This window comes from Leptodactylus fuscus, chromosome 2 (assembly GCF_031893055.1).
Source record: "Leptodactylus fuscus isolate aLepFus1 chromosome 2, aLepFus1.hap2, whole genome shotgun sequence".
Taxonomy (NCBI): Eukaryota; Metazoa; Chordata; class Amphibia; order Anura; family Leptodactylidae; genus Leptodactylus; species Leptodactylus fuscus.
In genome coordinates this window covers 146,955,578-146,977,226 of record NC_134266.1, presented here as the reverse complement: position 1 = coordinate 146,977,226, position 21,649 = coordinate 146,955,578, and the positions used below count along the sequence as shown (strand labels likewise).

General features: G+C 45.2%; 1 protein-coding gene across 2 annotated transcripts in view; it reads left to right on the top strand.

Moving 5' to 3' along the window:
* Positions 1-21,649, top strand: part of DOC2B (double C2 domain beta) — a 528,819-nt gene that overhangs the window by 421,867 nt on the left and 85,303 nt on the right. The gene's annotated exons all lie outside the window — the stretch shown is intronic.

Sequence of the window (21,649 nt, the reverse complement as noted above, 5' to 3'; positions counted from 1 at the left end):
CTATGCTAGCAGTGATGACTGCTTCATGTAGAGTTCAGCCTCTAGACTGAGATGTGGAGATGTATGCTGCTGTCCCTGAAACATCCGCAGTTCCCTCTGCAGTCAGGTCTATCACGGACTTCCTCTCCTCCCCACCATAACCAACACACAGCCCATCAGCTTAGGAGAAATTCCATCTTTCCTGCTGGCACCTACAAAATACTGGTGTATTCAATGGTCCTTTTCTGGCACCAATAACCCCTCTATGTAACTGTGTACATTTCAGCAGCTTCCAAACATGTACTTGCAGTACACATACAGTGTTGGACTGGAGTGTCTAGGGCCCGCCAGTAAAATTCATTCTGGGGCTCAATACACAGGTATAGACAAATATTGCCTGGCACATAAAATGCCACCAACATACTGTAAATTTATATAAAATTACGGTATGTAATTATGCCGGCTTGGCCCACGTGACTTCTGGGACGTCACTTAGGGCTAGTTCACACGATGATTCCGCTTGTGCACCATTCTGTCACGACTGACGTGACGGGATGCTGATGCAGTGCACGGCATCCTGCTCCGGATTAGGCCCAAATGAATGGGCCTAGTCCAGAGGGTGCTGTCGCGAGGTGGACACCGCAGCTGAATCAGCCGCAGAATCCGCCTGAAGAAAAGGCAGCTCGCTTCTTTTTTCCAATAGCAGGAAAAAATCGCTAGCGGAAAAAGAACGCTAGCGGTCTACATAGATCTCTATTGTGAGGGGGCAGATTTTGAGGAGGATTCCGTGCCAAAATCTGCCCCCTCTTGCCCCATGTGAACTAGACCTAAAGAGGCACGAAGACTCCTGGAGCACAGGAGAGGTAAGTACTAGTGTTTTTTATGTTCCCTCACCTGGCCCTTCAATCATTATACTCCGGGGTCTTTTCAGACCCTGGAGTATAATGATAGCAGTGTTTGTTGGGGTTCGCAGGCCGGAAGCCTTATTTACTGGTCCCTGCTCTTGATCAGAGTTGCCTCCGCTTCCCAGGCGGCCGTGAGCAGCAGCGGGGATCAGTAAGTAAATAGGGCTCATTACCTGCTGGGATTACTCCAGCAGGTAACGGCCTATTTAAAAAAAATTCATAAATGCATTGTAAATTGGCATTTGCTGTTTATATTGCGCAATGACATTTATCATTTGTACTATATGGTGTGATGTGCAGTATTATTTTTTTTGTCTGCCACCTAAGTTCCTTTGCAACTTTATATACATTTCAATGTGCATGCGGGATAGTAATGTAATTTATGTGGACTGCATTTTAATACACTAAGTAGCGGCACTAAATAGCGGCACTGCTTATGTGTATGGATAGATATTTATGAGAACAGCAAAGCCCTTTATTTGTACAAGCCTTGGGAAAGGGCACCATTTAAAATGTTCACCTTAGGCAGAAGATAAGCCAGAACGTTCCTGGTGGTTATCACTGCTTCATTGCAGGTCTGCTCTCAGTTTATTGGAAAACACTTTGTTAAATAGTAGGAGCACTCCTATCCTGTAAGGATGGCCATATTGTCCTTTATAAATATTATGCCTCGCATGTATGTGCTGACAACACTTACACTGAAAATCTATGTAGTAACTAGCACATGAATGGCATTTACAGACTTTGGGCAATATGTAGCAAATTGTTCTTTACAGAGGTGCAGAAAATAATGGTAAGCATTTACGAGTCTGAAAATACAGAGCTGAACAATTTGTCATCTTGTAATCCTGCTTTATCTGTGCACAAAAGACTAGATGACAATTTCAGATGCTTCCTTATATAATTGGGGAGTCTATAACATCAGCTTTCAGTTCATCAAGGTTGATTATCAAATTTTAGTTGGTTAGCAACAATCATACAGTCCTATGAAAAAGTTTGGGTACCCCTATTAATCTTAATCATTTTTAGTTCTAAATATTTTGGTGTTTGCAGCAGCCATTTCAGTTTGATATATCTAATAACTGATGGAAACAGTAATATTTCAGAATTGAAATGAGGTTTATTGTACTAACAGAAAATGTGCAATATGCATTTAAACCAAAATTTGACCGGAAAATGACATTAATATTTAGAAGATCCTCCTTTTGCAAAGATAACAGTCTCTAGTCGCTTCCTGTAGCTTTTAATCAGTTCCTGGATCCTGGATGAAGGTATTTTGGACCATTCCTCTTTACAAAACAATTCAAGTTCAGTTAAGTTTGATGGTCGCCGAGCATGGACAGCCCGCTTTAAATCATCCCACAGATGTTCAATGATATTCAGGTCTGGGGACTGGGATGGCCATTCCAGAACATTGTAATTGTTCCTCTGCATGAATGCCTGAGTCGATTTGGAGCGGTGTTTTGGATCATTGTTTTGCTGAAATATCCATCCCTGGCGTAACTTCAACTTCGTCACTGATTCTTGAACATTATTCTCAAGAATCTGCTGATACTGAGTGGAATCCATGCGACCCTCAACTTTAACAAGATTCCCGATGCTGGCATTGGCCACACAGCCCCAAAGCATGATGGAACCTCCACCAAATTTTACAGTGGGTAGCAAGTGTTTTTCTTGGAATGCTGTTTTTTTGCATAACGCCTTTTTGTATGACCAAACAACTCAATCTTTGTTTCATCAGTCCACAGGACCTTCTTCCAAAATGAAGCTGGCTTTTCCAAATGTGCTTTTGCGTATCTCAGGCGACTCTGTTTGTGGCGTGTTTGTAGAAACGGCTTCTTTCCCATCACTCTCCCATACAGCTTCTCCTTGTGCAAAGTGCGCTGTATTGTTGACCGATGCACAGTGACACCATCTGCAGCAAGATGATGCTGCAGCTCTTTGGAGGTGGTCTGTGGATTGTCCTTGACTGTTCTCACCATTCTTCTTCTCTGCCTTTCTGATATTTTTCTTGGCCTGCCACTTCTGGGCTTAACAAGAACTGTCCCTGTGGTCTTCCATTTCCTTACTATGTTCCTCACAGTGGAAACTGACAGGTTAAATCTCTGAGACAACTTTTTGTATCCTTCCCCTGAGCAACTATGTTGAACAATCTTTGTTTTCAGATCATTTGAGAGCGGGCTGTCCATGCTCGGCGACCATCAAACTTAACTGAACTTGAATTGTTTTGTAAAGAGGAATGGTCCAAAATACCTTCATCCAGGATCCAGGAACTGATTAAAAGCTACAGGAAGCGACTAGAGGCAAAAGGAGGATCTACTAAATATTAATGTCACTTTTCTGTTGAGGTGCCCATACTTTTGAACCGGTCAAATTTTGGTTTAATGCATATTGCACATTTTCTGTTAGTACAATAAACCTCATTTAAATCCTGAAATATTACTGTCTCCATCAGTTATTAGATATATCAAACTGAAATGGCTGTTGCAAACACCAAAATATTTAGAACTAAAAATGATTAAGATTAATAGCCCCAAAGCAAAGGTGCCCAAACTTTTTCATAGGACTGTATATACAATGTTAGGTTTCTTATTAAACAAGATATTATGGAAATTATGATCAGAAAATTGCATATTCAAATCTTTTGCTTTTTTATTATATTCAGTGTATCTATAGTATATAAAAAAATCCTTCAAATATTTCAGTTTTCACAATATTTGATACCAGTGGCGTCACAAGTAACTATGAATCACTAAAGTAGCCAGAGGATTTTTTTTAATCCTCTGGCTACTTAGTCCCCCCTGGTGTCCACTTACCTCCAGAGATGGCTGCTCCGCTGCTTCTCCTTCTTCTTGTCCTCGCTGCCGCTCCGCACTTCTCTTCCCCCTTCGCAGCCCCCTCCCTGCCAGGTTAGGAGAGTGTGGGCCCTGTTCCCGCCCACACTCTCCTAAGCCACAAGCCCCACCTACCTAGCGCTTTAAACACTAACCTGGGAGGCGGGGCAGCGAGGCAAGAAGAAGGAGGGCACCGGAGCAGCCATCTCTAGAGGTAAGTAGCTGCTAGAGATGTTTAGTTTAGCCTTCCATTCGAATGAATGGAGGCAGCCGGCGCACAAGGGGTTAAAGCTGTGTGCTGGCTGCTTCCATTCATTCCTATGGAACTGCAGCGGAGCCTTCACTCTGAGTATACAGTGTATACTCAGTGTGAAGGCTAAGCAAAGCATTGTGGGAAAAGATCACCGATCTCGATCCCACATAAAAAGATCATGCTCGGAATTCCGATGGCGATCGTGAAATTTTCTCGATCGCCGATCGGAATCCGATCTTTTCCGAACACGATCGCTCTACCCTAATTACTACTAATCACATCCTATGTCTCGAACACCTTCATTTTTGGGCCCCATATCAGCTGCTATGAACAGTACCCAGCTAGTTAAACCCATGACTGACACTTCTTTTTGTATGGACATGATTTTCCAGAAGTCATCTCAGTGTAATCACAGGCAGAAATAAGCTGGCCATATTCATTAGATTTATTTCAGTTGACCCTGAATATAAAGTGAAAATATTGACTGTCTTTAGTCTATCTAAAGAAGATTAGCCATGTTAGTCATTTTCGGTCAGTGGTCTGATGAAAATATGAGTGTTGATGGTGGGATTGGTGACCCTATAATGGATTGGACAGCAGTAAACCAAAATCTAATGTGTATGGCCAGTTTTTGAATGAGAAAACACCATAGAGCTGGAGACATCACATTGACAGTAGCTGATGGTCACTCATCTGCTCCACCCTGCACAGTGACCTCTGCACATATCACACTCAATACAAAGCTCTGCAAACGAGTCTACAAGGAATACATTTAATGAGCAGTTTGCATCAGTGAAAACTATTCTGGAAAAAGGTGCAATGGATGTCTTATACCCCAAAACAAATGGCAAAAAAATAAAACTAGATTTTATTGATATACTCTAAAAGATTACAAAAATCCTGGGTAAAGGTGATTAAAAACATATAATACACACACACCCTCAGATGACTAGCAGTTGGGGTAACAGTAATAACTAGATAGTTTTCTCCATATTAATGAACCCCTGATGTCAAATTTTTGTATAGAGTTCTGATTCCTGTTTGGGTGTGTAAACCTAAAAAGTCCAGCAGTAAGATAACAGTAACTGCAAGGACTCTTAGATATAAACAGATCACGTCAATGTATGAACTGAGAATCTTCTAATCTAGTGCTTCTCAAAGTGGGTGATGCCTGATTTGTGTTTTTCAAATATGTTGAACTAAAATCAAAACCTACCTACTATACTACATTTATTATTATTATTATTATTATTATTATTATTTTTATTGTTATTATTAAGTAAAATCGAGCCTGATATGAAGAAACTTGTTAGAAATCATCAGATTCATCCTTCACGTTAAAATAGTTTTAACATTTAAATTGAAATATTTGTTTTAATTTGAATAAAAGTTTTTCTAAACTTAATTATAAAGTTACATTTTATTGCTCTTATTAGAACAGTCTCATTTATAATGTAAGTTTGAATTCAGAAAGAGGATAAGACTCATATGGCCGCTATAATTAAGGTAATGATCGCGATGGTGATTTTTAAGGTATAGAAAAGTTAAAAATTGTAGGGGGTGCTAAAAGTAATTGATTCTCAAAGTGGGCGGTAGACTAAATAAATTTGAGATCTCTGTTCTAATCCATACTTCTAATCGATACTCCCTAGTAAGCAGTTGATAGTATATAGTTCCCAGTGGATTTACTAGCAATGGATTTCTTGGAACAAATTTGCACTAATATTTAAGACTTTTATTATTGGTTGTCAAGTTTAAAAATCCCCCCCCCCAAAAAAAAAAAAAGTGGCTACACCTCCAATAGAGTGTAGTCGAATTTATTTTCTTTGCTAAATATAAAGAAACATTCAGTATCTGATTTTACTACACAAAGACAATACATTCCCATAAACTCATAAATCATTTTGCACATTTTATGTACATTTTTGACTGGAGACATTTCATCAACATTAGTAAAGATTTACTGAATATTTTTTGTGGAAACAAAGGAGAAGAAGGGAAGATAAAGTAGCTAAATTGTTAGCCATTGAAAAAGTATCAACTACTGAAGACTAATGGTCAATACGAGAAGTGAGAAGTTTTTCTTCATATAATACTCTAATATATCTCTGCTGACATTTGTATTTTTGAGGTAGCTTACAGTGGGCCTATTACATATTTCACGTAGTCACCACTAAAAGAGGTTTTGGACCAACCCTTCCATATAATATACAAATACCTGTGATGCTAGGTTCACACCTGCGTTCAGGTCTCCTTTCTGTGGTTTCCATCTTCTGCATGAAAGAAGACGGAAACCACAGACCAGGTCCGGCCATGAGCGGCAGTGAGCGTTTTATGCTCTCCGCCGCGAAACCGTTTTTTTTAAACCGGTCACAGAGTACTGCATGTCTGACTCTGTGTCCGGCTTTAAAAAATCGGTTTCGTGGCGGAGAGCATAAAACGCTCACCGCCGCTCACGGCTGGACAGCTTTCAAACCCATTCAAATGAATGGGTGAGAGAGTCCTTCAGGTTTCCGTCTCCTGCCTCTGTTTTGTGCAGGAAACGGAAACCTGCAGAACGGAGACCGGGCGCAGATGTGAACGAGCCCTGACTAATACCAGACTAAATTCTAATATCTTGCAAAGTTTTGAGACTGTAATGTAAATGTAGTGGGTCACTTTCTTCCAGAGGATCCTGAATAGCAGACTGGTAGAGATGGAAGAGAATGTGATTGTGGGATCAGGATAGACATGCTTTGTAATCTGTTGTCAGGGGAGGACCTAAAAGCAAAAGATCACCTTCGGGTCTGCTATGTAGGATCAGACTGAGGTTCTTTAGGGGTAAATACCTCTGTACATATGGAGTCAAATGGAGCATGTCATATTTTTCTCTTACATTAGCATGGAAACTAAATGAAAAGAACCTTTTGTATGCCTACGTTTTACATATAATCAAATGTACTTGTATTATATAGAGTATTAGAAGTGTTGCCACCAGTCCCACTTACAGATTACTATGAAATCTTACCTCTCTTTATTTTATATCTATTCCTTGTACTCTATCACTCCATTGGAAAGCAAACATACTTTATATTCATTTAATCTGTTTGTATTTGAGAGAGCCATCTTAGTCTTCTAGCTCCAAGGCGGTGCTTTAATTAAAGCCGTATTCAGATGTGATAACGAGAGCGCTGCTTTAATTTATACAGTGAAGTGAAGAATTTCCAGGGGCTTTGACACAAAAGTGGGTGGCTGTCGATTTGAATAGAGAAAAAGAAATTGGTATTGAAAACTGACACATCATCGTAAAAAGTAGATTTCTGCAGACATTAAACAGGATTGTAGTAACAGGTAATATCATTTGGATGACTGTGGACATATTTTACAAAATTAAAAAGAAATATTCCTTTTATCCTTTAAGTTTATCCATTTTTGAGGAGGTCGGTTGTGGCTCTGTAAGCCATCTTTAATTTCTCCATGTCTACTTTTCCATGTCCAGTTCTTATGTGATGCTACAATCATTATACACAAAGGTCATATTGTTCATTTATTCTAAATGTTTGGGACTAGAACCAATAATCATTGCCCCTAGCATCAAGTAGTTATATGTCCACCCATAAGGCAAATTTAGTTAAAGGGAATGTCTTGGGTCCAATAATTGGGGTCTTCAATAAGAGGAAAAACAGATCTTTGTAATAACTCTGAATATCCATCACATGGATATGGACTAATTTTTATACACTGGGGGTCTGATCATAAAAGTAAAAGAAGAAGAAAAAAGTTTTTAAAAGTATAAAAAATAAATAAAAAAAACACAAAAGTTTGAATTCCTTTCCCTAGATCACATATAGACGTAAATACACAAACGTAAACACAAACTCATTAGGTATTCCCGCGCTCCAAAATGCCTGAACTATTAAAATATTAAAATATTTATTCCATACAGTGAACAGTGTAGCAGCAAATCTAAATATCCAATTTGGTATCGTTTTTTGGTTCATAGTGACCTACAAAATACAGCTAACAGTGAACGCCATAAAAATAAAACCATATGAAATTGGCACAAATGCATTTTTTCTCCAATCGCACCTCATTCTGAATTATTTCCAGCTTCCCAGTACATTGCACAGGATATTGAATGGTGCCATTGCAAAGTACAATTTGTTCCGCAAACAATAAGACATCATGTGACTCTGTGAACTTAAAAATGAAAAAATGATGGCTCTTGGAATGTGGTGAGTGGAAAAAAATGCAAAAACAAAAATTGGTCTGGGGTAAAGGTCTCCTCTATGGCTGTGTTTTACATATTCAGCCTCCATCTGCATCATCATTGTCTCCAAGCAAATCTGGCCATGCCACTGATGCTTGTAAGGCTAATAATGCGGTGCTATTAATGGCTTGGGGGGAGCATTTTGGACTTGATATACTGAATTCAAGGATTCAAATTTGAAATGAAACCAATTCAATATGATATCAAGATATGCTAGCAAAACCCTTGAAAGGCTGCATTTCATAAAACAAATAGTGGATAGCCACAGATAGACATATATAGGATATATAGAATATCATCTTGTAATACAATATCACCAAACAGCATTGTCCTTAAGAGGTAACTGGGAACATCTGGAAACCTTTCTTGAAAGAAAAAGTTTTACAGGTTATGGGTTTCAGATTTTTAGGAGATAGCAAGTTAGGATTTTATATTCATTGCTAGAGATGAGCGAACACTAAAATGTTCGAGGTTTGAAATTCGAATCGAACAGCCGCTCACTGTTCGTCTGTTTGAACGGGTTTTAAACCCCATTATAGTCTATGGGGAACATATACTCGTTAAGGGGGAAACCCAAATCCGTGTCTGGAGGGTCACCAAGTCCACTATGACACCCCAGGAAATGATGCCAACACCTCTGGAATACAACTGGGACAGCAGGGGAAGCATGTCTGGGGGCATCTAACACACCAAAGACCCTCTATTACCCCAACATCACAGCCTAACAACTACACACTTTACACACTCAATACCACCTCTCAGACAGTAGGAAAACACCTTGAAACATGTGTATTTGGCACTTGGAGTGAGGAGAGCTTGTCATCAGCAGTGAATTTGGCCCTTGTAGTAAGTTGAGGTTGGCACCAACATTTGTTTTGAAAATCAGGGTGGATTGAGCCTCCAACCAGCAGAGTTTGGGCAACTTCATGGTGGAGGGAGCCTCTAAAAACCCCAGTTTGGACCAATTCATGGTGGAGGGAGCCTCTAAACAGCCCAGTTTGGACCAATTCATGGTGGAGGGAGCCTCTAAACAGCCAAGTCTTGGGAAATTCATGGTGGAGGGAGCCTCTAAAAACCCCAGTTTGGACCAATTCATGGTGGAGGGAGCCTCTAAACAGCCCAGTTTGGACCAATTCATGGTGGAGGGAGCCTCTAAAAACCCCAGTTTGGACCAATTCATGGTGGAGGGAGCCTCTAACCAGCCCAGTTTGGACCAATTCATGGTGGAGGGAGCCTCTAAACAGCCAAGTTTTGGGAAATTCATGGTGGAGGGAGCCTCTAAAAACCCCAGTTTGGGCAAATTCATAGTGGAGGGAGCCTCTAAAAACCCCAGTCTGGACCAATTCATGGTGGAGGGAGCCTCTAAAAACCCCAGTTTGGCCAAATTCATGGTGGAGGGAGCCTCTAACCAGCCCAGTTTGGACCAATTCATGGTGGAGGGAGCCTCTAAACAGCCAAGTTTTGGGAAATTCATGGTGGAGGGAGCCTCTAAAAACCCCAGTTTGGACCAATTCATGGTGGAGGGAGCCTCTAAACAGCCCAGTTTGGACCAATTCATGGTGGAGGGAGCCTCTAAAAACCCCAGTTTGGCCAAATTCATGGTGGAGGGAGCCTCTAACCAGCCCAGTTTGGACCAATTCATGGTGGAGGGAGCCTCTAACCAGCCCAGTTTGGACCAATTCATGGTGGAGGGAGCCTCTAAAAACCCCAGTTTGGCCAAATTCATGGTGGAGGGAGCCTCTAAACAGCCAAGTTTTGGGAAACTCATGGTGGAGGGAGCCTCTAAAAACCCCAGTTTGGACCAATTCATGGTGGAGGGAGCCTCTAACCAGCCCAGTTTGGACCAATTCATGGTGGAGGGAGCCTCTAAACAGCCAAGCTATGGGAAGTTCATGGTGGAGGAAGCCTCTAACCAGCCCAGTTTGGACCAATTCATGGTGGAGGGAGCCTCTAAACAGCCAAGTTTTGGGAAATTCATGGTGGAGGGAGCCTCTAACCAGCCCAGTTTGGACCAATTCATGGTGGAGGGAGCCTCTAAACAGCCAAGCTATGGGAAGTTCATGGTGGAAGGAGCCTCTAACCAGCAGAGTTGTGGGAAATCAGGGTGGAGGGAGCCTCTAACCAGCAGAGTTGTGGGAAATCAGGGTGGAGGGAGCCTCTAACCAGCAGAGTTGGGGGAAATCAGGGTGGAGGGAGCCTAGTATTAGCAGAATTGTGCAACGCTTATGGTGGATGAGTATGAGGATGTGGAGGAATTGGAGAGGTTGAGCATAGACATGGAGTTTCATGTTGGGGTGCTTTACACAGGTGGGCACGAAAATGAAGGCTCTATCCAGTGGTGGTTCATTTTTATCAAAGTGAGCCTGTCGGCATTCTCAGCTGACAGACGGGTGCGCTTGTCAGTGATGATGCCACCGGCTGCACTGAACACCCTCTCAGATAGGACGCTGGCGGCAGGACAGGACAGCACCTCCAAGGCATATAGGGCAAGTTCAAGCCACAGGTCCAACTTCGACACCCAATACGTGTAGGGCGCAGAGGGGTCGGAGAGGACAGGGCTGTGGTCGGAAAGGTATTCCCGCAACATGCGCCTATACTTCTCATGCCTGGTGACATTAGGACCCTCCGTGGCAGCACTTTGGCGAGGGGGTGCCATCAAGGTGTCCCAGACCTTAGACAGTGTGCCTCTCGTTTGTGTGGACCGGTGAGAACTTGGTCGCCTACTGGAGGAACTGCCCTCCCTGCCGCCAACGTCACATGCTGGAAACATCTCCATCATATTCTGCACCAATTGCTTGTGGCAAGCATTGATGCGATTGGCCCTCCCCTCTACCGGAATAAAAGAGGAGATGTTGTTTTTATACCGGATAGCAAAGATCCAGTACTGGTTGTCCTCCATGATTTTGAAAATACGCTTGTCGGTTGTAAAGCACCCCAACATGAACTCAGCCATGTCTGCCACAGTGTTAGTTGGCATGACTCCTCTGGCCCCACCGGAAAGTTCAATCTCCATTTCCTCCTCATCGTCCATGTCTACCCATCCGCGCTGCAACAATGGGACGATTCGAAGTTGCCCGGAAGCCTCCTGTATCACCATCACATCATCGGACAACTCTTCTTCCTCCTCCTCCTCCTCCTCCTCCATTAAACGCGAAGAAGCGGACAGATGTGTGGACCTACTCTCCAGCTGTGACGGATCGGATGTTATCCCTGACTCCTCTGTGTGATCTGAGTTATCCCTGATGTCAATCAGGGATTCTCTCAGAACACACAAGAGCGGGATTGTAAGGCTCACCATCGCATCCTCAGAGCTCACCCTCCTTGTGGACTCCTCAAACACCCGTAGGATGTCACAAAGGTCTCTCATCCATGGCCACTCATGGATGAGAAACTGAGGCAGCTGACTTTGTGGCACCCTAGGGTTTTGTAGCTGGTATTCCATCAAAGGTCTCGACTGCTCAACCACTCTATTCAACATCTGAAATGTTGAGTTCCAGCGTGTGGGGACGTCGCACAAAAGCCGGTGTTGTGGCACATACAGGCGTTGCTGGAGAGATTTTAAGCTAGCAGCGGCTACTGTCGACTTGCGAAAGTGGGCGCACATGCGCCACACTTTCACCAGTAGCTCTGGAACATTGGGGTAGCTCTTTAGGAAACGTTGCACCACTAGGTTGAAGACGTGGGCCAGGCATGGAACATGTTGGAGTCCGGCAAGCTCCAGAGCTGCTACCAGGTTCCGGCCGTTATCACAAACGACCATGCCTGGGCCCAGGTGCAGCGGCTCAAACCATATTGCCGTCTCATCGAGGAGGGCATCCCTCACCTCGGAGGTAGTGTGCTGTCTGTCCCCCAAGTTGATCAGCTTCAGCACGGCCTGCTGACGTCTACCAACGCCAGTGCTGCAACGTTTCCAACTCGTAGCTGGGGTCAATCTAACAGCGGAGGAGGAGGCGGTGGCGGAGGAGGAGGCGGTTGCGGAGGAGGAGGGGGGTGTTCTTCTCGTGTCCCTGCCAGGAATGTTAGGCGGGGAGACGAGGTACACCGGGCCAGTTTGGGATACTGTCCCAGCCTCAACTACATTCACCCAGTGTGCCGTCAGTGAAATGTAGCGTCCCTGTCCGCATGCACTTGTCCACGCGTCGGTGGTCAAGTGGACCTTTGTGCAAAGCGCGGAACTAAGGGCCCGCCTGATGTTGAGTGACACGTGCTGGTGCAAGGCGGGGACGGCACACCGGGAAAAGTGGTGACGGCTAGGGACGGCATAGCGAGGTGCCGCAGTTGCCATCAGGTCCAGGAAGGCGGGAGTTTCAACAAGCCAGAACGCCAACATCTTCTGGGCCAGCAGTTTAGCGATGTTGGCGTTCAAGGCTTGCGCGTGTGGGTGGAGGGAGCCTCTAAAATCCCCAGTTTGGCAAAATTCATGGTGGAGGGAGCCTCTAACCAGCCCAGTTTGGACCAATTCATGGTGGAGGGAGCCTCTAAACAGCCAAGTTTTGGGAAATTCATGGTGGAGGGAGCCTCTAAAAACCCCAGTTTGGACCAATTCATGGTGGAGGGAGCCTCTAAACAGCCCAGTTTGGACCAATTCATGGTGGAGGGAGCCTCTAAAAACCCCAGTTTGGCCAAATTCATGGTGGAGGGAGCCTCTAACCAGCCCAGTTTGGACCAATTCATGGTGGAGGGAGCCTCTAACCAGCCCAGTTTGGACCAATTCATGGTGGAGGGAGCCTCTAAAAACCCCAGTTTGGCCAAATTCATGGTGGAGGGAGCCTCTAAACAGCCAAGTTTTGGGAAACTCATGGTGGAGGGAGCCTCTAAAAACCCCAGTTTGGACCAATTCATGGTGGAGGGAGACTCTAACCAGCCCAGTTTGGACCAATTCATGGTGGAGGGAGCCTCTAAACAGCCAAGCTATGGGAAGTTCATGGTGGAGGGAGCCTCTAACCAGCCCAGTTTGGACCAATTCATGGTGGAGGGAGACTCTAAAAACCCCAGTTTGGCCAAATTCATGGTGGAGGGAGCCTCTAACCAGCCCAGTTTGGACCAATTCATGGTGGAGGGAGCCTCTAAACAGCCAAGTTTTGGGAAATTCATGGTGGAGGGAGCCTCTAAACAGCCAAGCTATGGGAAGTTCATGGTGGAGGGAGCCTCTAACCAGCCCAGTTTGGACCAATTCATGGTGGAGGGAGCCTCTAAAAACCCCAGTTTGGCCAAATTCATGGTGGAGGGAGCCTCTAACCAGCCCAGTTTGGACCAATTCATGGTGGAGGGAGCCTCTAACCAGCCCAGTTTGGATCAATTCATGGTGGAGGGAGCCTCTAAACAGCCAAGTTTTGGGAAATTCATGGTGGAGGGAGCCTCTAAAAACCCCAGTTTGGCCAAATTCATGGTGGAGGGAGCCTCTAACCAGTCCAGTTTGGACCAATTCATGGTGGAGGGAGCCTCTAAACAGCCAAGTTTTGGGAAATTCATGGTAGAGGGAGCCTCTAAAAACCCCAGTTTGGACCAATTCATGGTGGAGGGAGCCTCTAAAAACCCCAGTTTGGCCAAATTCATGGTGGAGGGAGCCTCTAAACAGCCAAGTTTTGGGAAATTCATGGTGGAGGGAGCCTCTAAACAGCCAAGCTATGGGAAGTTCATGGTGGAGGGAGCCTCTAACCAGCCCAGTTTGGACCAATTCATGGTGGAGGGAGCCTCTAAAAACCCCAGTTTGGCCAACTTCATGGTGGAGGGAGCCTTTAACCAGCCCAGTTTGGACCAATTCATGGTGGAGGGAGCCTCTAACCAGCCCAGTTTGGACCAATTCATGGTGGAGGGAGCCTCTAAACAGCCAAGTTTTGGGAAATTCATGGTGGAGGGAGCCTCTAAAAACCCCAGTTTGGCCAAATTCATGGTGGAGGGAGCCTCTAACCAGCCCAGTTTGGACCAATTCATGGTGGAGGGAGCCTTTAAAAACCCCAGTTTGGCCAAATTCAAGGTGGAGGGAGCCTCTAACCAGCCCAGTTTGGACCAATTCATGGTGGAGGGAGCCTCTAAACAGCCAAGCTATGGGAAGTTCATGGTGGAGGGAGCCTCTAACCAGCCCAGTTTGGACCAATTCATGGTGGAGGGAGCCTCTAAAAACCCCAGTTTGGCCAAATTCATGGTGGAGGGAGCCTCTAACCAGCCCAGTTTGGACCAATTCATGGTGGAGGGAGCCTCTAACCAGCAGAGTTGTGGGAAATCAGGGTGAAGGGAGCCTCTAACCAGCAGAGTTGTGGGAAATCAGGGTGGAGGGAGCCTCTAACCAGCAGAGTTGGGGGAAATCAGGGTGGAGGGAGCCTCTAACCAGCAGAGTTGGGGGAAATCAGGGTGGAGGGAGCCTAGTATTAGCAGAATTGTGCAACGCTTATGGTGGATGAGTATGAGGATGCGGAGGAATTGGAGAGGTTGAGCACAGACATGGAGTTTCATGTTGGGGTGCTTTACACAGGTGGGCACGAAAATGAAGGCTCTATCCAGTGGTGGTTCATTTTTATCAAAGTGAGCCGGTCGGCACTCTCAGCTGACAGACGGGTGCGCTTGTCAGTGATGATGCCACCGGCTGCACTGAACACCCTCTCAGATAGGACGCTGGCGGCAGGACAGGACAGCACCTCCAAGGCATATAGGGCAAGTTCAAGCCACAGGTCCAACTTCGACACCCAATACGTGTAGGGCGCAGAGGGGTCGGAGAGGACAGGGCTGTGGTCGGAAAGGTATTCCCGCAACATGCGCCTATACTTCTCACGCCTGGTGACACTAGGACCCTCCGTGGCGGCACTTTGGCGAGGGGGTGCCATCAAGGTGTCCCAGACCTTAGACAGTGTGCCCCTCGTTTGTGTGGACCGGTGAGAACTTGGTCGCCTACTGGAGGAACTGCCCTCCCTGCCGCCAACGTCACATGCTGGAAACATCTCCATCATATTCTGCACCAATTGCTTGTGGCAAGCATTGATGCGATTGGCCCTCCCCTCTACCAGAATAAAAGAGGAGATGTTGTTTTTATACCGGGGGTCAAGGATAGCAAAGATCCAGTACTGGTTGTCCTCCATGATTTTGACAATACGCTTGTCGGTTGTAAAGCACCCCAACATGAACTCAGCCATGTCTGCCACAGTGTTAGTTGGCATGACTCCTCTGGCCCCTCCGGAAAGTTCAATCTCCATTTCCTCCTCATAATCCATGTCTACCCATCCGCGCTGCAACAATGGGACGATTCGAAGTTGCCCGGAAGCCTCCTGTATCACCATCACATCATCGGACAACTCTTCTTCCTCCTCCTCCTCCATTAAACGCGATGAAGCGGACAGATGTGTTGACCTACTCTCCAGCTGTGACGGATCGGATGCTATCCCTGACTCCTCTGTGTGATCTGAGTTATCCCTGATGTCAATCAGGGATTCTCTCAGAACACACAAGAGCGGGATTGTAAGGCTCACCATCGCATCCTCAGAGCTCACCCTCCTTGTGGACTCCTCAAACACCCGTAGGATGTCACAAAGGTCTCTCATCCATGGCCACTCATGGATGAGAAACTGAGGCAGCTGACTTTGTGGCACCCTAGGGTTTTGTAGCTGGTATTCCATCAAAGGTCTCGACTGCTCAACCACTCTATTCAACATCTGAAACGTTGAGTTCCAGCGTGTGGGGACGTCGCACAAAAGCCGGTGTTGTGGCACATGCAGGCGTTGCTGGAGAGATTTTAAGCTAGCAGCGGCTACTGTCAACTTGCGAAAGTGGGCGCACATGCGCCTCACTTTCACCAGTAGCTCTGGAACATTGGGGTAGCTCTTTAGGAAACGTTGCACCACTAGGTTGAAGACGTGGGCCAGGCATGGAACATGTTGAAGTCCGGCAAGCTCCAGAGCTGCTACCAGGTTCCGGCCGTTATCACAAACGACCATGCCTGGGCCCAGGTGCAGCGGCTCAAACCATATTGCCGTCTCATCGAGGAGGGCATCCCTCACCTCGGAGGCAGTGTGCTGTCTGTCCCCCAAGCTGATCAGCTTCAGCACGGCCTGCTGACGTCTACCAACGCCAGTGCTGCAACGTTTCCAACTTGTAGCTGGGGTCAATCTAACAGCGGAGGAGGAGGCGGAGGAGGAGGCGGTGGCGGAGGAGGAGGAGGGGGGTGTTCTTCTCGTGTCCCTGCCAGGAATGTTAGGCAGAGAGACGAGGTACACCGGGCCAGTTTGGGATACTGTCCCAGCCTCAACTACATTCACCCAGTGTGCCGTCAGTGAAATGTAGCGTCCCTGTCCACATGCACTTGTCCACGCGTCGGTGGTCAAGTGGACCTTTGTGCAAAGCGCGGAACTAAGGGCCCGCCTGATGTTGAGTGACACGTGCTGGTGCAAGGCGGGGACGGCACACCAGGAGAAGTAGTGATGGCTAGGGACGGCATAGCGAGGTGCCGCAGTTGCCATCAGGTCCAGGAAGGCGGGAGTTTCAACAAGCCAGAACGCCAACATCTCCTGGGCCAGCAGTTTAGCGATGTTGGTGTTCAAGGCTTGCGCGTGTGGGTGGTTAGCGGTGTATTCCTGCCGCCGCTCCAATGTCTGAGAGATGGTGGGTTGTTGTAAAGAAGTGCCTGATGGTGCCTTTGATGGTGCAGGAGAAGGAGATAAGACAGGAACAGGGGAGGATGACGAAGAAGTCAACAAAGTGGCGGAGGCAGATGAAGTGGTGTCCTGGCTCGTCCTCTGGAGTGCATCGCCAGCACAGTCAGCAGTGGCAGAGGCAGTGGCGTGAACGGCAGGCGGCCTTTGTCCTGCCGTTGCTGCCTGCCACTGATTCCAGTGCTTGGATTCCAAATGACGGCGCATTGAAGTGGTGGACAGGTTGCTCTTCTCAGAGCCCCTAATCAATTTCGAGAGGCAAATTGTGCAGACAACACTATATCTGTCCTCGGCGCATTCCTTGAAAAAACTCCACACCTTCGAGAAACGTGCCCTCGAGGTGGGAGTTTTTTCGGGGCTGGGTACGAACTGTAACATCTTGGGAGATTCCGGGTGTGGCCTGGCTTCGCCTAAGCTGCTGAACTCTGCCTCTGCCTCTAGCTACCCTTTTTGGTGCTGCACCTGCCTCAACATCCACACTACTTTCCCCGCTTGACATCCCCCCTGTCCAGGTCGGGTCAGTGTCCTCATCATCCACCACTTCCTCTTCCAACTCCTGTCTCATCTCCTCCTCCCGCACAATGCGCAGGTCAACTGGATGCCCTGACGGCAACTGCGTCACATCGTCGTCGATGAGGGTGGGTTGCTGGTCATCCACCACCAAATCGAACGGAGATGGAGGAGACTCTAGTGTTTGAGCATCTGGACACAGATGCTCCTCTGTTAGGTCCGTGGAATCGCGACATGGAGGGGCAGGTTGACGGACAATGAAAGGAGCGGAGAACAGCTCTGGGGAGCAGGGACAGTTGGGGTTATTGTTCTGTGAAGCTTGGGAATTTTGGGAGGAAGGAGGACAAGACTGTTGGGTAATAGGAGAAGAGGAGGCAGAGCCTGACTGGCTGCTGGACAATGTGCTGTAAGCGTTATCCGACAGCCATTGCAAGACCTGTTCCTGGTTCTTGGGCCTACTAAGGTTTGTACCCTGCAGTTTAGTTAATGTGGCAAGCAACCCTGGCACTGTGGAGTAGCGCAATGCTTGCTGCCCCACAGGAGTAGGCACGGGACGCCCTATGGCTTCACTGCTACCTTGCTCCCCAGAACCATTTCCCTGACCACGGCCTCGTCCACGTCCCTTTCCAGGAGCCTTGCGCATTTTGAATTCCCAGTCAGAAACTGGCACTATATGGCAGTAGCAAGAAATGAGGGTATTTGTAACCCCAATATATTCTTTGAATTCCCAGTCAGAAACTGGCACTATATGTCAGTGGCAGGACTTGAAGGTATTTGTAACCCCAATATATTCTTTGAATTCCCAGTCAGATAATGGCACTATATGGCAGTAGCAAGAAATGAGGGTATTTGTAACCCCAATATATTCTTTGAATTCCCACTCAGAAACTGGCACTATATGGCAGTAGCAAGAAATGAGGGTATTTGTAACCCCAATATATTCTTTGAATTCCCAGTCAGAAACTGGCACCATATGTCAGTGGCAGAACTTGAAGGTATTTGTAACCCCAATATATTCTTTGAATTCCCAGTCAGACAATGGCACTATATGGCAGTAGCAAGAAATGAGGGTATTTGTAACCCCAATATATTCTTTGAATTCCCAGTCAGACAATGGCACTATATGGCAGTAGCAAGAAATGAGGGTATTTGTAACCCCAATATATTCTTTGAATTCCCAGTCAGACAATGGCACTATATGGCAGTAGCATGAAATGAGGGTATTTGTAACCCCAATATATTCTTGGAATTCCCAGTCAGACAATGGCACTATATGGCAGTAGCAAGAAATGAGGGTATTTGTAACCCCAATATATTCTTGGAATTCCCAGTCAGAAACTGGCACTATATGTCAGTGGCAGGACTTGAAGGTATTTGTAACCCCAATATATTCTTAGAATTCCCAGTCAGACAATGGCACTATATGGCAGTAGCAAGAAATGAGGGTATTTGTAACCCCAATATATTCTTTGAATTCCCAGTCAGAAACTGGCACTATATGTCAGTGGCAGGACTTGAAGGTATTTGTACCCCCAATATATTCTTTGAATTCCCAGTCAGAAACTGGCACTATATGTCAGTGGCAGGACTTGAAGGTATTTGTAACCTCAATATATTCTTTGAATTCCCAGTCAGAAACTGGCACTATATGGCAGTAGCAAGAAATGAGGGTATTTGTAACCCCAATATATTCTTTGAATTCCCAGTCAGAAACTGGCACTATATGTCAGTGGCAGGACTTGAAGGTATTTGTAACCTCAATATATTCTTTGAATTCCCAGTCAGAAACTGGCACTATATGTCAGTGGCAGGACTTGAAGGTATTTGTAACCCCAATATATTCTTTGATTTCCCAGTCAGAAACTGGCACTATATGGCAGTAGCAAGAAATGAGGGTATTTGTAACCCCAATATATTCTTTGAATTCCCAGTCAGAAACTGGCACTATATGTCAGTGGCAGGACTTGAAGGTATTTGTAACCCCAATATATTCTTTGAATTCCCAGTCAGACAATGGCACTATATGGCAGTAGCAAGAAATGAGGGTATTTGTAACCCCAATATATTCTTTGAATTCCCAGTCAGACAATGGCACTATATGGCAGTAGCAAGAAATGAGGGTATTTGTAACCCCAATATATTCTTTGAATTCCCAGTCAGACAATGGCACTATATGGCAGTAGCAAGAAATGAGGGTATTTGTAACCCCAATATATTCTTTGAATTCCCAGTCAGACAATGGCACTATATGGCAGTAGCAAGAAATGAGGGTATTTGTAACCCCAATATATTCTTGGAATTCCCAGTCAGAAACTGGCACTATATGGCAGTAGCAAGAAATGAGGGTATTTGTAACCCCAATATATTCTTGGAATTCCCAGTCAGAAACTGGCACTATATGTCAGTGGCAGGACTTGAAGGTATTTGTAACCCCAATATATTCTTAGAATTCCCAGTCAGACAATGGCACTATATGGCAGTAGCAAGAAATGAGGGTATTTGTAACCCCAATATATTCTTTGAATTCCCAGTCAGAAACTGGCACTATATGTCAGTGGCAGGACTTGAAGGTATTTGTACCCCCAATATATTCTTTGAATTCCCAGTCAGAAACTGGCACTATATGTCAGTGGCAGGACTTGAAGGTATTTGTAACCCCAATATATTCTTTGAATTCCCAGTCAGAAACTGGCACTATATGGCAGTAGCAAGAAATGAGGGTATTTGTAACCCCAATATATTCTTTGAATTCCCAGTCAGAAACTGGCACTATATGTCAGTGGCAGGACTTGAAGGTATTTGTAACCTCAATATATTCTTTGAATTCCCAGTCAGAAACTGGCACTATATGTCAGTGGCAGGACTTGAAGGTATTTGTAACCCCAATATATTCTTTGATTTCCCAGTCAGAAACTGGCACTATATGGCAGTAGCAAGAAATGAGGGTATTTGTAACCCCAATATATTCTTTGAATTCCCAGTCAGAAACTGGCACTATATGTCAGTGGCAGGACTTGAAGGTATTTGTAACCCCAATATATTCTTTGAATTCCCAGTCAGACAATGGCACTATATGGCAGTAGCAAGAAATGAGGGTATTTGTAACCCCAATATATTCTTTGAATTCCCAGTCAGACAATGGCACTATATGGCAGTAGCAAGAAATGAGGGTATTTGTAACCCCATTATATTCTTTGAATTCCCAGTCAGAAACTGGCACTATATGGCAGTAGCAAGAAATGAGGGTATTTGTAACCCCAATATATTCTTTGAATTCCCAGTCAGACAATGGCACTATATGGCAGTAGCAAGAAATGAGGGTATTTGTAACCCCAATATATTCTTTGAATTCCCAGTCAGAAACTGGCACTATATGGCAGTAGCAAGAAATGAGGGTATTTGTAACCCCAATATATTCTTTGAATTCCCAGTCAGAAACTGGCACTATATGGCAGTAGCAAGAAATGAGGGTATTTGTAACCCCAATATAGTCTTTGAATTCCCAGTCAGACAATGGCACTATATGGCAGTAGCAAGAAATGAGGGTATTTGTAACCCCAATATATTCTTTGAATTCCCAGTCAGAAACTGGCACTATATGTCAGTGGCAGGACTTGAAGGTATTTGTAACCCCAATATATTCTTTGAATTCCCAGTCAGACAATGGCACTATATGGCAGTAGCAAGAAATGAGGGTATTTGTAACCCCAATATATTCTTGGAATTCCCAGTCAGACAATGGCACTATATGGCAGTAGCAAGAAATGAGGGTATTTGTAACCCCATTATATTCTTTGAATTCCCAGTCAGAAACTGGCACTATATGTCAGTGGCAGGACTTGAAGGTATTTGTAACCCCAATATATTCTTTGAATTCCCAGTCAGACAATGGCACTATATGGCAGTAGCAAGAAATGAGGGTATTTGTAACCCAAATATATTCTTTGAATTCCCAGTCAGAAACTGGCACTATATGGCAGTAGCAAGAAATGAGGGTATTTGTAACCCCAATATATTCTTTGAATTCCCAGTCAGAAACTGGCACTATATGTCAGTGGCAGGACTTGAAGGTATTTGTAACCCCAATATATTCTTTGAATTCCCAGTCAGACAATGGCACTATATGGCAGTAGCAAGAAATGAGGGTATTTGTAACCCAAATATATTCTTTGAATTCCCAGTCAGAAACTGGCACTATATGGCAGTAGCAAGAAATGAGGGTATTTGTAACCCCAATATATTCTTGGAATTCCCAGTCAGACAATGGCACTATATGGCAG